The sequence below is a fragment of the Kogia breviceps genome, chromosome 6 (genome assembly GCF_026419965.1).
Source record: "Kogia breviceps isolate mKogBre1 chromosome 6, mKogBre1 haplotype 1, whole genome shotgun sequence".
NCBI classification, from domain to species: Eukaryota; Metazoa; Chordata; class Mammalia; order Artiodactyla; family Physeteridae; genus Kogia; species Kogia breviceps.
This window is the reverse complement of record NC_081315.1, coordinates 144,896,231-144,911,333: the sequence shown is the minus strand read 5'-3', so window position 1 is coordinate 144,911,333 and position 15,103 is coordinate 144,896,231. Positions and strand designations below refer to the sequence as shown.

At 54.4% G+C, this 15,103-nt stretch overlaps 1 protein-coding gene across 3 annotated transcripts in view; it reads left to right on the top strand.

The window, feature by feature from the left end:
- Window positions 1–1,433: 1,433 nt before the first annotated feature.
- RGS12 (regulator of G protein signaling 12) overlaps window positions 1,434–15,103 on the top strand; it is a 114,901-nt gene continuing 101,231 nt past the window's right edge. For 2 of the 3 annotated variants that reach the window (XM_067036774.1, XM_059065982.2), the window contains exon 1: window positions 1,437–1,500. The gene's annotated coding sequence lies outside the window, so the exon portion shown is untranslated. Of the gene's footprint in view, window positions 1,501–15,103 lie in introns of all 3 variants that reach the window. The other variant, XM_059065981.2, reaches the window with a different exon arrangement.

The following is a 15,103-nucleotide window of genomic DNA, read 5'->3' as shown; positions in this document are numbered from 1 at the left end:
TGTGCTCTTGTAGACACCATCGGCCCCAATGCCCGAGAGCTCACCACTACCTGCCCTCAGCAGAGCACGGCAGCCCTTCTGATGGCCAGCACACTTCTGCCAACACAGGTCCACATCCCCGGATGCTATCGAGCTATTTCATTTGCAAACATGAGGGGAAGATGCATCCTGACAACATGTCAGGTAGTGAGAAATTTGTCCTTTGCTGCCCTTTTGGGAGCACTGAAGGGAATATGAAGCGTAACTTAAGATTTTCTGATTTTTCACAGTCAGCCGAGGGGCTTGAAGTGTGATGGCTGGTGTATTTGTCACGATGATTTAATATACAACCCAGCAGGCTCCAGCCAGGTTTGGGTGCCGGCTGCATAACTGAAAGTCAAGGCCTGACTAGTCAGGAGTCCTGGGCTTGATTTTTCCCACACTTAGCTTGTACAATAAATGCCCAGCAGACTGTTTCCTGAAAATACTCTAGCCGGTCACTATGGCTAACGGGAATGGGATTTCCAGAGTAGTGACCGCTGAGGAAGGAGACAGCTGGAGGGGAGGAGAGCCAACCCTGGACGGTCAGCCCGGGCACAAGGCCCAGTGTCTGGACAGGTGGGAGGGGAGCAGGCGCCCTGGGGACCACCAGGGCAGCCTGGGTCATGCTGGGCACCTGCCTGGCCTGACTGGCCTCTGCCCCCTGTCGGGGGACTAGGGGGCGGCTGTGATCCGCGGGGGACACCGCACTCCCTTCCGCAAAAATAAAGCGATTTCCTGGTGGAATGCGGTCTGATGATCATCAAGGTCGCGGAAGGCAGTCGAGAGGAGGAGGCGGGGTCCTCGAGACGCGGGGCGCGGAAGAAGTCTCAACGCACCTCCCGGGACCGGGGGCGGGGGGTGGGCGCGGGAGAGAACCCGGTGCGGGAGGGGACATGGGCCGACGGCGCAGGACGTCCACGGCCAGAGCAGGACCCGCCACGTCTCGCGGGTAGCGGAAGTCCCGCCCCTGTCCGGGGGTCCCCTCCCCTCAAGATCCGCCCCCTCAAGACCCGTCCCACGTCTGCTTCTTCCCTTGTCCCGTGGAAGCGCCGCCCCCCATCCCGTCCACTGGACTCCCCGTCCCAGCTCCATAGACCAAGAACTCCGGCCCCATGCTGAGAGCCTCCCAGGACCTTGGAGGCCACGACCCCGCCCCACCTCCCTCCTGGAGGTCCCGCTCCTCCCACGGCCCCGCCCCCAGGAGGTCCCATCCCTCCCTCGACCCCGCCCCATCAGCCCCTCCCCTCCCGGCCCCGCCCCCTCACCAGTCCCACCACAGGTGGCCCCGCCCCCTAGAGATACCGCCCCCGTCCACGGCCCCGCCCCTTAGGCCCCGCCCACGCGCTGATATCGCCCCCCCATCGACCCCGCCCCTCTCTGCGCCCCCCCCCTCGGCCCCGCCCCTCGGCCCTGGGAGACAGCGGAGGCGACCGTTGGGCGCGCGGGCGGAGCGGATAGCGGCCGGAGAGCGAACGGCCGGTAGGTTGCGGGCCGGGCGCTGGCCGCCCCGCCTCCGCTTTCTTTCTTCTCTGGGCGCGCGCTCGCGCCCTCCGCGGTCCGCCCCGCCCAGCGGAGCGGAGGGTGCTGGGGGCGGCCGGCCCCTCAGGGTCGGGGCCGCCCGGCCGCCGCCGCCCTCCTTTTGTTCCCGGGCCCGACTCCGGCCGGGTTGTGGGGCCGCCGCGGGGCCGGCCCTTGGCGGGACAGGAGGGCCGGGGGTCGGGGCCGGGCCGAGCCGCGGGCCTGCAGTGCCCACCACGTTCGCTCGGACGGCGGCCGAGCCCGCGCGCCCCGGGCCGAGTCCTCACGGCTCCCGAGTTTCCTGTCCGATCTCACGGACGGCCGCATTGTTTGGCCAGAGGCCGCCTCCAGAGACCCCAACTCTGGAAATCCACTGCAGCAACGCAGTGCAGTGCCGTGCCGGCTCCCCGGTGCAGGCTCCGTGCTGCAGCTCAGGGGTGGAGGGGGTGAGACTGGGAGGCCCAGAGTCGTGGGTGTGGACAGAGCGGCCCAGAGTCGTGGGTGTGGACAGAGAGAGGCCCGGAGTCGTGGGTGTGGACAGAGCGGCCAGAGTCGTGGGTGTAGACAGAGCCCTTGGGCAGGTGGCCACCCTCTCTGTGCCTCAGTTTCCCCGCTGCTGGGTTGGGTTTGTAACAGGACCTGCCTGTGAGGCTGCTCGGGGTTGTGAGGGGATCTGCGTGGTCAGTGTCCGTTACTTTCACGTGCTGTGATGGGACGGGCACTTGGGAGGCCGGGGGACCTGCAGGCGGGACTGTGAGGCCTGCGGGGAAGGCGCCGCCTCCCCAGAGAACCCCCCGCACCCAGGTCTGAGACAGGAGCCCGAGGAGGCAGTTGGGAGAGGGCGGTGAGTAGAGAGAATATGTTTAAAGTTTTACTGTAGAAACACAGTGGTCACAGCGTGAGGTTTCACAGAACGCCTTCCGACCCAGTGCTCTTGAGGCCTAGCGATAATGGGCATGAGGTGGCCGGCGCAGGACCTGGGCTTGAGGGATGCCCCTCAGGTGGGGACAGCCCGTCGCTGAGGCGCCCACAGCCAAGGCGCGGGGTGACCGCCTGTGGGCCGGGATGGGCAGAGGAGGACCTGGGCTGGACGGACGTGTGGCGCTGACCTGTGGGCGGCTGCCGGGTGGCACTGTCCTGCGCAGGGTCAGCAGGTGAGAGGCAGGCACTGAGTGGGCCTGCGCAGCCGAGAGGAGGGGGCCTGGACACTGCTGTGCCCCGGGGTCAAGGGCAGGCCTCCTTCCCCCTCATTCTAGAAGGAGGGCATCCGAGAGGAAGGGGCCAGCGGCCAGGCAGAGGAGTTGCTGCGGGCTGGGAGGCCAGGACCAGTGTGGCCCTGGTGGAGGGGCCGGCCGGCCGGGAGGCGGGGTGGTGAGGGCGGTCAAGGCCACCTGCCCAGTGGAAGGAGTGGCCCGTGCCGCCCGCCCGCATCTCCCACAGCAGAGGTGATGGCGTGTTCGCCGTCTGACTATATTGTCTTTTGACACTTGTCTTTGTCTGAAAGGGGCCAAGCAAAAGGGTCAGGATGAAGAAGAAAACAGTGTGTTAGTGAAGACTTAACACATGCTGTGTAGCAAGTACACAAAACACAGCGAAGCCAGGGCATCTTACATTTTCTTTGAATGTGGTGGCGTTCCCATAAACCTTTTACTTTCTAGTTAGCACGTGTATGCGTTTCCCGTGACCGCTGTAACAAATTACCACCAGCTTAGTGGCTTAAGGGCAGAACTGTACCCCTCGCAGCTCTGGAGGCTGTCCCGCACGCCTTGGCGCTGGGCCCCATGTCGTGCTGCCCTGGCGCCCCCGCTTCCGTCCTGTGTCCTCCGTCCCGTGAGGACGCCTGTGGTCGCGCCTGCGTATGGAACCCAGGGCCCTCTCCCAGCAAGGGCTCCTTAATGTAATCCCACCGGCCAAGTCCCTGTTGCTTATAAGGCGACATTCACAGTTCCAGGGCCTCGGACCGATGTCGTTGCGGACCACCCTGACTGCTTTTGGAAGGGCTGTGCTCTCTCCCGTCCTGTGCTGGGGAGCAGCCGTCTCGTACCTTTCCCCGACTGGGCGCTGCTGCTCCTGCGTCCAGAAGGGCCTCGCGGTGTCCCCTGCTGTGCACTGGAGGAGAGGCCACCGCTGTCCCGGGAGAGAAGATGAGCTTTGCTTGGGGTTCAAGTCCGGCAGATCACTCGTTTTTACTTTTGGGGGTGGTGGTTACCAGCTCCTTTGGCCATCTGACAAGAGCTGTAGTCAGTCCTCAGAAGTACACTTAACCCACCTGCACGTGCAATTTTAATACAGACACAAGTTGACCTGTGGTTTTTGGGGGTTCACCAGATTCATCCCCGAGATCATGTACTCCAGGCAAGTAAAATGCCTAGTTTGTCCTTTCTGCTTTCTTTCCTCTCTTTTCCTGTGGCCTTACTGTCCCCAACCCTGTAATCAGGTGATATCCCGATATCTCTCCTTCCTTGGTTTTTTTTTTTTTTTACATACACCATCCTGCACCATTTTTGTCCTTTGACAGTGGCCATCCTTCTAGGACACCAGATGAAGAGCTAAGCCTACTGAGTGAAGAATCAGACAGCAGGCACTCTCCTGTCCTGCTTGTCCCCATCTCCAAGGGTCAGTCATCTCAGACATCCTATTTTCTCAGGCATTTACTGCCCATTTAAGCTGCTAGTCTTAAAATGTGTATATTTGATCTCTCTCGAAGGTGTGAGGGAGGGCTGGCTCTCCCCTCCGGTGCACCACTGCTTCCTCTCCCTCCATTTCCCAACTTCATCCCATCACCTTCTTTTGGTTAGACTGGTGTCCACTGCTCACGTGTTTGTTACTGAACCACACAGTACCTGAGCACAACTCCTTTCTCACCCAACCCTGTCGCTCCCCTGTCAACCTCTCTCTCCTCACCCCAGCATGCGCCCTGCCACACCCCTCTTGTGGTGGCCCTTGTTGGGGATTTTGCTCCTGGTATCCCGCTTTCTGCCCCACTCTGTCCTGGTCCCCATGGGACCTGCATGCCTGTGCCCCCCGTGTCCCCGCACTCGGGACCTCTATTGTCTGTCTGGGCTCACTCCTTGTTCTGTTGAGTGCATATTCATGATAACTAAGAAACATGAGCTAGATTTTTCTTTTGCCCTTGATTCTGAAAGTATCTTTGTTTCACTCTTCAGTTAACTTTTAGTTTAGCTGGGTATAGAATTCTACTGAAAAGTATTATTTTAGAATTTTGAAGATGTTGCTTCATTGCGTGTAGTTTCCGGCACTGGTGGAAGCTGATGCTGTGGTGATTTCAGGCCTCTGTGTGTGACCTGGCCCCACAGCAGCTTCTCTTGTTCCCCGTGTTCTGAACTATCAGTTGATGACGTACATTCTCATCACTGTCCTGGGCCAGGTGGCCCCCTTCAGCCTAGGCCTGACGTTTTGTGTTATGCTTAGTTTTCTTTCAGTTTTGTGTCTCTTTGGAACTCATTTTATTTGGAGGCTGGAACTCCTGGGCTGACCTTCAATCCCTGATCTTCCTTCTCTTCTTGTTGATCTCTTTGATGTTTGTTCTGCTCTTGGGAGATTGCTTTGCATTGTCTTCTGGCTCTTCTGTTAATTGTTTTATTTCTGTTATCCCTTTTATTTTTCAATAGTTCTTTTTATTTCGATTTTCCTTTTCTATTTATCTCTTAGAAGGTAATAATTAAGGATACTTTGAGTTTTTATTCTGTCTTCTTATCTTTCTTTTTTCCCCCTATTTTTTACTAGACTATATCCTTCATGAGAACAAGGACTTAAAAAAAATACATTTATTTATTTTGGGCCACGTTGTGTCCTTGTTGCTGTGCGCTGGCTTTCTCTAGTTGCGGTGAGTGGGGGCTACTCTTCATTGTGGTGCATGGGCTTTTTATTGCGGTGGCTTCTCGTTGCAGAGCACGGGCTCTAGGTGCGTGGGCTTCAGTAGTTGCAGCATGCGGGCTCAGTAGCTGTGGTTCACGGGCTTTAGAGCGCAGGCTCATTAGTCGTGGTGCACGGGCTTAGTTGCTCCATGGCATGTGGGATCTTCCCAGACCAGGGCTCGAACCTGTGTCCCCTGCATTGGCAGGTGGATTCTTTTTTTTTTTTTTTTTTGGCAGGTGGATTCTTAACCACTGTGCCACCAGGGACGTCCCTTGAGAACAAGGCTTTTTTTTCCTCAGTATTATTCATGGCCGAATTCAAACACCTAAAATTGTGCCTGGCACATAGAAGGAATACTATATGGTGTTCAGATCTCCTATATTACTGATTTTTTGGGGGGTAAGGATTCTGGTCATTCTAATAATTGTTGAGAGAAGTGTTAAAGTCTCCAACGTTGACTGTGGATTGTTTATTTCTGCCTTGAGTTCTTTCAGGTTTTGCTTTATATATCTGAAGCCCTGTTATTAGGCTTGTACACTTTGGGGATGATTTGTCTTCCTGATGAACAGAGCTTTTGTTTTGAAGCCCGTTTATCTGACACTGATGCGCTCCCCCAGCTGTCTCATGTTACTGTCTGCACCTTATGGCTTTTCCATCCTTTTACTCTCAGCCTGTTTGTACACTGACGTTCAAAGTTAGCTTCTCATGAAGCCCATTTCATTCTTTCTGCTTTTGAATGTGAGTGTTTTTTCCATTTCCATTGTTAGTGTTTTAATTTCCCCCAAATTGAAAATTTTTATTAGCTAATAAATAAACAAGTAATAAATACAAACTTTTCCAAAGCAGTTTTGGGGGGGAAGGGGCATAAATAATATTTGGAACACTCTTTTCTTTTTTTTTTTTTTTTTTTTTGCGGTACGCGGGCCTCTCACTGTTGCGGCCTCTCCCGTTGCGGAGCACAGGCTCCGGACGCGCAGGCTCAGCGGCCACGGCTCACGAGCCCAGCCGCTCCGCGGCACGTGGGATCTTCCCGGAGCGGGGCACGAACCCACGTCCGCTGCATCGGCAGGCGGACTCTCAACCACTGCGCCACCAGGGAATCCCAGTCGTATGTATTTTAAAGAAATTAAAAGATGGGAAATAATATTTCAAAACATTTACCCGCATATTCACCATTTCTGTTGTGCTTCATTCCCTCTCGTAGATTTGAGTTTCCATCTGGTATCCTTTCTCTTCAGCTCGAAACACCTCCTTTAGCATTTCTTGCCTGTTGGTGACAGATTCTCCCAATTTTGGTTTATCTGAACTGTCTTCATTTTCCTTCAGTTTTAAAGGATCTTTGTGCTGGCTGTAGAATTCCGGTTTCTCCTTCCCAGCACTCTGGTTCGCTTCGTCTTCCAGCTGCTGTTGTGTAGATGTCAGCCTCGCCATTGCTGCCTTGTCCCCACGTGTCACGTGGCGTCTTTGCCTTTGACTTCCGGCACTTGGACTGTGATGTGCTTATGAGGGTTTTCTTTGTATTTATCCTGCTCAGGGTTTGTTGAGCTTCTTGGATAAATAAGCTTATAATTTTTTACCAAATTTGGGGACAATGTGGTCCTTGTTTATTCAGATATTTTTTCTGCCCCTTGTGTTCTCCTGTCCTTCTGGTACTCCTATTACCTGTATGGTTGATGTTTGTTATTGTTCCACAGGGCATGTAGGCCCTGTTCTAATTTAACATTTTTTTTCTCTTTCTCATCTCCTTTTCTTCCGTCTCCAGTCCAAATTAAGTCCATTTCATTCGATGAGTTTTAAGATTTCATTTACTGTAGTTTTTATTTCTAGAGTTTCCACTGGCTTCTTTCCTATAGTTTCCATTTCTCTACTGAGATAGGCCACCTGTTTATCTGACTGTATCTTCCATGAAATCCTTGAACACACTATATTAGCTGCCTTAAAGTTCTGATCTGCTAATTTCAACTCCTCGGTTATCTCAGGAACAGTTCCCACTGGCTTCTTTGTCTCTTGACTGTGGGTCACACCTTCCTGTTTCTGTGAACATCTAGTAATATTTGATTGTGTACTGGACATTGTGGATGATCCACTAGTGGTTCTTTTTTCTGAAGAGTGTTGATTTGTCGGGACTCACACTGACCTCTCCGTATCACGTGTGCTGCTGTGCTTGGACTCTAGCTTCCTCCTCGGAGGCTCTCTGTGCACAGGCTGCTCAGAGGCTGGCCGAGGGCCTGGGCAGAGTTTACCGGCAGATTTCAGGGCTTCCTCTCTCCCCAGCTACCTCCTGTCGGAGACACTGAGATGTTTGCCTCACTTTCCAGCCACCTGCCATGCCCAGACTCCATCCTGTGACTAGAAGCTGGAGGAGGGCAGCTTCCACCTGAGCTCCAGACGTGCACAAACACACACCTTACCGAGTGCGACCCTCTTCTTGTAGAGGATGACTCCCCTCCGGTGTCTGCCTGCTTTCATAGCTCTTCAGAGAGTTGGTTTTTATATTTGGTACCTGGTTGGAACTTGATTCAGCAGCACAGGCGGATGCATGAGGCTTTCACGTCACTGATGGACCTCCTGGCACTTTGGTTAGTAGCCAGGCGTTGACCTTTGGGGTTTACTTGTTTCTCATCTAGAGAATCAAGTAATTGGGGAGTGAGCCACTCCAGCCTAGGAGAAAGCTCTTCCTTACCAAGTCCCGGATGAGATGAAGTCCTGGGCGGCTCTTCTAGGATGCCTTCTTAGACACATAAAGCAGTGTGGGGGGCGTGTTGGCCGGTGTGCACCCCTCGCTGCATCCGTCCGACGTGAGCCACTGAGGGGTGAGGACGAGGGTTTTGTCCGCTGACTTCTGGTGGGGGGGGCGGTCCTGCTGATGTGGGTTCCCTCGATGCGGGCTCCGTTCGGCGCCTGCTCTTCACCCCACCCCGGTGTCTAGCTCGACCTCGGCAGACTGCTTTTCTGTGCCAGTTTCTGTCTGTAAAATAGGGTTAATGATAAGGCTGCAATGAGGATGAGCTAGAATAATGAGTGTGAAGTGCTGGGGACCATGTGGCCCGTAGGATGTTCCTGGTGCCGCTAGCCTGGCTGCTGTGAGTGGACGTGCGCCTGTGGGCACATCCACGTCCAGTCCCTACTGTGGGCCAGCCTGTGGCTCCGTGGCTCGAGTGCAGTCCCGAGGAGCCCGGCCTGGGACACACTTTACCTGGAGGCATTTGGGCAGCGTGAGGTGCCCAGACCGCCCGCTGCCCAGAGCCCCCATCCCTAGTGGCCTGGAGCCTGGCCAGGAGTGTGCACCTAGGCGTTTCACGGCCAGTCCACTCCTCACCGCGAGGGTGGGGCTGCTGGGCCAGGGCTGGGGGGCTCCTGGGCACCTTGTGTGAGTTTCCCGGGCCCATGGAACAAAGCACTGCCAACTGGGGGACTTACACCAGTGGGGATTTATTCTCGCTGTTCTGGAGGCGGATGTCCACATCAGGGTGTGGGCAGGGCGCAGCTGGGCTCCCCCTGGGGGCCCCCGTTGTCGGGAGATCCTTCCCACCTCTCTATGCGCCTGTCTCTGCCTCTGCCTTCACGTGGCCTCCCCTGTGTCCCAGCTTCCCTCTCCCTCCCTCTTATAGGACACTTGTGATGGCATTTAGGGCCCCGGATAACCCAGCACTGTCCCCTCAACTGAGAATCCTTCACACAAGCCCATCTGCAGAGACCCTTTTTCCAAATAAGGTCACATTTCCAGGTTCTGGGGATTAGGACCTGGTGTCCTTGGGGCCACCATGTGGCCCAACACACCCTGCCTGGACCTGGGAGGCGAGGAGCTCTGCGGAGTCATGGGCAGGGGATGCGCCTCCTGCCACGCGGCCTGCTCTGGCCACGTGGCCGGCGTTGATTTCCGAGGGCTCTGCCCGCCGCCCGCCTGTGTGCAGGCTGAGGCGGGTACTGGGCCTCTGTGCACTTGCAGATTTCTGTCTCCCTGAGAGTGACTGAGAGAGACGCCGAGCGCAGAAAGGTTCCCGTCTGCCCCACTGAAAAAGACAATAAGAGCAGTGCAACGCCCTGCGGCTTCCTCCTCTTGACTCCTGTAGCGAATGACCAGATTTGTACATGGCGGGATGTTCTGTAGGAGGCCTGAGAAAAGATCCATTTCTAGGAGAGGAGAATCGTTTTCTGCTGGTGGCGGCCTTGGGGTGAGCCGGGAGGCGGGGACCAGGCAGCCAAGTGGGCGGAGGGTCTGGCTGTGCCTCCTGTCCTGGGCCGCCGCCGGAAGGGTGGCGGGACAGCCAGGTTCCGGCCGGGGGCTGCTGCCTCAGGACTGGGGGGCTGTCCCTTCATAGATAGATTCGCCGGATAAAAACTGCTGTGCGATATTGGGGACGCAGTTATACTAAAAAGTTATTCATCTTTTATCTGAAATTCAGGTTTAACCGAGTGGCCTTCGTTTTCATTTGCTACATCCAGCAACTTTATTTATAGCCCCCCCCCCCGCCCAGGTTTAAAAACCACAAACAGAAATAAATACCAAGCAGAGCTGAAAAGGGAAAGTCAAATAGCAACAGGAATGGAAAATTGAGATGGTTTAGCCTTCAATATTTCAATTTGTACAATTTGTTTCTGGAATCAAAACTAGCCCCGCAGTTCCATCAGCGATAGAGCCTGAAACATTACAGCCGCAGCCTGTCCTGTCTACTTTCTGGAATCGGTATGGCCAGGCTGGCGCCCAGAGCAAACCGGGAGCTCGAGGGCAGGGTCTGCCCGCTGATGGCAGGGGTAGGGTGTCACCGCTCTTGGACCCCTCTGCTCAGCCCTGGCTGCGGGGGGCTGGGTGGGAGCGTGGTAGGGCGCCCGGCCCGCCCGAGCTTCTGCTTGGTGTGGTGTTTCTGGGCAATCGGGATTTCTGGGGCTTCCGGCCTTTGTGTGTTCTAACCTTGTGGCAGGTGGACCCTGGGCTGACGTTCCTGCCGCTCCTTATGGCTGTCTTGTTCCGCTTCCCCTGCCCCCTCAAACCTGCCTCCTGTCCCCTTCTCCCCCAAACCCGACTGTGCACCTACAGTGGCGTGTGGACCACTGCCCAGGGCTGGGAGGGGAGGGGCTGCTGAGCAAACGGCAGGCATGGCCCAAGTGTGGGTGTCCTCCACTGGCTACCGGGCAGCTGGGGGGTGACGAGGCTTGGGGGAGTATGGGGTTCTGGCGGGGGTGCCACCTGAGCCAAGCACTGGTGGAGGGAGGGAGGGGGAGAGGGTAGGTTCAGGGAAGAGCAGTTTTACAAATGGAGTCAGGGCTACGGTTGCCCTCCCGTGGGTCCCTCCAACTTCCCTGTGTGATGGTACTGGCCCGTTGAGCTGTTTTTTTCCCCCAGAGTGGCTGGCCCTGGGATGGTGGGGCCGTCACTGGTCACCTGATAGTAGTTGTCTACCTGGTGCTGCTGTAGACGCCACTGGACAGTTACTGAATGAATGAATGAGTGAATGAATGAATGGGCGGGCAGGGAGGTCATGGGGTGGTGAAGGTGGACCTGCCCGAGGTGAGCGTTGGGGTTTGGGCTGGGACCCTGGGCGGCAGCCGGGGAAGATCCCGGGCTGGAGCAGGGTGGGCTGTGGAGGTGCGGCCGGCAGGTGTGAGCGGGGGCCGCTGCAGGTGCTGGCAGCCCAGCCAGCCTCTCCCCTGCTTGTCTCCTGCCCCTGTCTTTGCCGCCATCACGCTGCCGTCTCCCACCTGGATGCCCGGCTGCCTGCCTTCTGCCGAGCTCCTCCTTTCCTTAGTTGAGACCTTTCTTAAATTCCTTCCTGTGTAGACAGTGTTCTTATAGTGATGGGAGTTTAAAAGTTACTTCCCAATGCACCTACCGCAGTATCTTCGTTGTGCCCGTAACACCGGAGAGTGATGTGGAGTGGCAGCAGAGGGCCCCTCCCTGGTCAGCCAGCGATCCGGCCCCACGTGTGCTCAGGAGATGGTGTGTATGGACGCAGGTGCCTGCTTACCACACAGCTGTCTTTTGTGTCCTCTGGGCTGCAGGCTCTGTGCCCGCGGTGCCTGTGTGAGCCTAGGTGTGAAACGATGCTGCCTTCGGCTGGTCGGAGGTCTTACGCCTTAAAATTTTTTTTTTATTTTTAAAAATTAATTGTTTTATTGAAGTATAGTCGATTTACAACGTTGTGTTTTACACTTTTATTTATTTCTTTTAGATGAGAGAGATCTCACACATTTGTTTCTCTTAACTGGTTATCATTTGGATTTTTTGTGATGTAAACTTTACAAAGGATTAGAATCACTCAGAAAGATGTAATATAGTAATATTTTTGCACCAGTAAAATGGACCTTTGTAATTTAAAATCGTATCTTTTTTGCTAAATCTAGACTTTCTTCTCCACATTTTGAGAAAAGGAGAAGTGCTGGTGAGGGGGCTGCTTGGTTGAGGCCTGGCATAGGCAGGGGCACCGGGGACAGAGATAAAATATTCAAGCCGCCCTGCAGGTATCCTGTTCCCAAGGCCCTTCTGTTCTGAGCGCTTCGGGCGCTCGCGGGGGTCCGTGGGTCTCCCTTCCTTGGGGGCAGCCCTCTCCTTCCTCTGCAGCTGAGCTGTACTCGGCGTTACAGCACTGAGAGAGAGCTCAGTGCTGTAAAAAGAACACCCCGTGATGTGTTCTCTTGAAAGAAGATGGAGCTAGATGAGTTTTTTTTTATTTATTAAAAGAATTTTTTTCCCCTTTCTGCGTATTTTTAAAAAATTCAACTGTGCCAAGTCTTAGTTGCGGCACGTGGGATCTTTAGTTGTGGCATGTGAACTCTTAGTTGCAGCATGTGGGATCTAGTTCCCTGACCAGGGATTGAACCTGGGCCCCCTGCATTGGGAATGTGGAGTCTTAACTAGTGAACCACCAGGGAAGTCCCTGGAACTAGATGAGTTTAAAGCTAGTGTTTTAAACTTTCTTTGCATGGTAAGTATGACATCAGCAGAGCTGTATGTCTTCAAGTTCACATTATTTTCGGAATTCCATTTCCTTTTAATTTTATTAGACTGTGAGTAATAATTCTGTATACATTTTCCTGATGTGTTTAAATGTTCTTAAGGTTGCCAGTCTTTCATTTCTCCTCTTTCTTACTTTTTCTTCTCTTTCCATATTACTTGTATTTGTCGTATTTCCTAATTCTAAGAGCTGCTCTGCTGTTGAGTAAATTTTTATCTCCATCTCTAGTCGAGGGGTGGCTGCCTCGTGATGGCCTGACTCTCGCTGAGGCTGACTGGGGAGCAGGAAGGGATGAGCCCCCGGAGGCCAGAACCCAGGCATCTGCTCCGTGTCCCTGCAGCCTGGCCTCTTGCTTTCTCTGGGCTTAAAGTGTTAAAACCCTAAGAATTGACATTTTGAAAAAAACCCACGCAAAAAACTCTGCATAATAACAAAACGCTGAGCTGGAACATTTTATATGTGGTACTCTTCTGTTCAGTCTATCATAAATTATTCAACAACCATGCATCCTAATAATTTTAGGGGCTGCTGACCTGCTTCCTAAACTTAGATTAATGTGCAAATTTGGGAGATGAAGCTACCATGGAATTGAGATAGACTGTTTGAGAACCAGGTGGATAATTTTTGTTAGCAGAAATACTTCAGGGGAGGCCAGTTTCTACACAGGCATTTGCTCGTGTGCTAATGGTAAAAAGTGTGGTTAAGAGCCCAAACTGAAACTGGTCAGCCCGAGTTTGAATCCTAACTCTGTCTTTGGACGTGGTTGTAGGCGAGATGCCTGAGCCTCGGTTTCTTCATTTGTAAAACGGGACTGTTAAATTTAGCTTGTGAGACTGATTGATTAGGTGGTCATCCAAAAGTAGTCTTTTTTTTTTTTTTTGCGGTACTTGGGCCTCTCTCTGCTGCGGCCTCTCCCGTTGCGGAGCACAGGCTCCGGACGCACAGGCTCAGCGGCCACGGCTCACGGGCCCAGCCGCTCCACGGCACGTGGGATCTTCCCGGACCAGGGCTCGAACCCGCGTCCCCTGCATCGGCAGGCGGACTCTCAACCACTGCGCCACCAGGGAAGCCCCAAAGTAGTCATTTTTATTAGCCAGTTTTTCCCATTCCTGGTCAGTTTATCTCTGATTTATGCAGCATGATTTCCTTAATCACCTCATCACAGATTAGATTTGAGGGAAAAATACTCAATCATGCATTGCTGCTTAGAAATAAATATAGCGCTGTTTTGTGTTTATTTATAGCAGGAATGGTAACAAATCAAGTGATAACATTCATCTTTTGGATTACGTGATACATGAGTTATTGCTGCCATGGAACAAATCACCCCCTCCAAAACGACATGTGTTTTCTGCCTCCCAGTTCCTGTGGCCAGGAACCCGGGTGTGGCTTAGCTGGGTCCTCGGTTCCAGGTCTCACACAAGGTGGTGATCAGGGTGCAGTGGGTGAGGAGCCACTCGTAAGCTCACTCCCGTAGCAATTGGTGGCCTCAGAAGATCCACTTCCAAGGTCACAGCGTGACTGTTGGCAGGCCACACGACCTTGCTGGCTGGTGGCCAGAGACGTTCTTTGCCACGTGGGCTGCTTCTCAGGGCAGCTCACAGCCTGGCCGCTGACTTCCCTCAGAGTGAGGGGGGGGACGCGGTCTTCAGGTAGCCTGTCTTGGAAGCGACACCTCATCACCTTTGCCGTATTCAGCTTATTTGAAGTGAGGCACCAGGTGGAGCCTGCACTCAGGGAGGGGCTGCCAAGGGAGGGACGACTCGGGGACAGGGTCGTTGGGGCATCTCAGAGGCTGCCTGTCTGCGTCCAGCCCACTGCCCCAGCGGTCCACGTCCCTCGCACGTACAAAACACACTGCCCCCAAGATCCCTCCACGATGGCATCAGCTCAGAGTCCAGACGGCCGTCGTCCGGACGGGTTCCAGGCGTGGGTGAGGGTCCCCGGCTGTAGTTGCTTGAGTACAGCTCCGGGGGTGCCCTTCGTCTCCATCTGTAGACCGGAACTGAAGACCAGCTATCAGCCCCCCCCGCAGAACAGTAATGCAGTGTTGGGACAGACAGAGGGTAACCACTGTAGACGCTCCTCAACGAGAAGGGAAAAGGGAAGGGCGTAAAGGAGTCACAGGTGCACAGCAACTCTTTAATCCAGCCTGGAAAATGTTGGAAGTTGCTCCACTGGGTCTGAAGATTTGGGGATAGTGGCTCTTACTCTGCCTTCTGCATTCCTGATCCTTCTCTCCCCCTTTCCGTGAAGGCAGCACGCATTTGCAGTTGAGTCATTCTCTCAGCCTTCTTGCCGCCAGTAGACTTGCGGGGATCCAGTGCCCACTTTTCATTTTGTACTACCTGTGACTCTTTCAGTTCAAAATGGCAGTGTTTCCACTGATAGCGTTTTCTTGAAAACTTGGTGGGCCTCCTGTGAATCTCATTGGTGTTCACACCGTCAGGCAGGAGCCGTCCCTCAAATCTCTCTGAGATAAGCCCTCCTCTGCCTTGGGCTCCTGCAGGGTGAGGGACGGTGCCCGTGGGCATCCTAGAGGCCCAGATGCCCAATGAGAAGGTCTCTTTACGGGGCGCTGTCCATCTCTTCCACCTTTCCTCACACACAGCAGCTTTCATGCGGCATCGCATGCACTAGGGCCCTGCCCTGAACAGAAGAGGAAGGTGAGGTGAGGAGTTGGTGTTTGGGGACATTCCGGTTCTTGTGGGTGGGTTGCTCGGAAGGGAGTC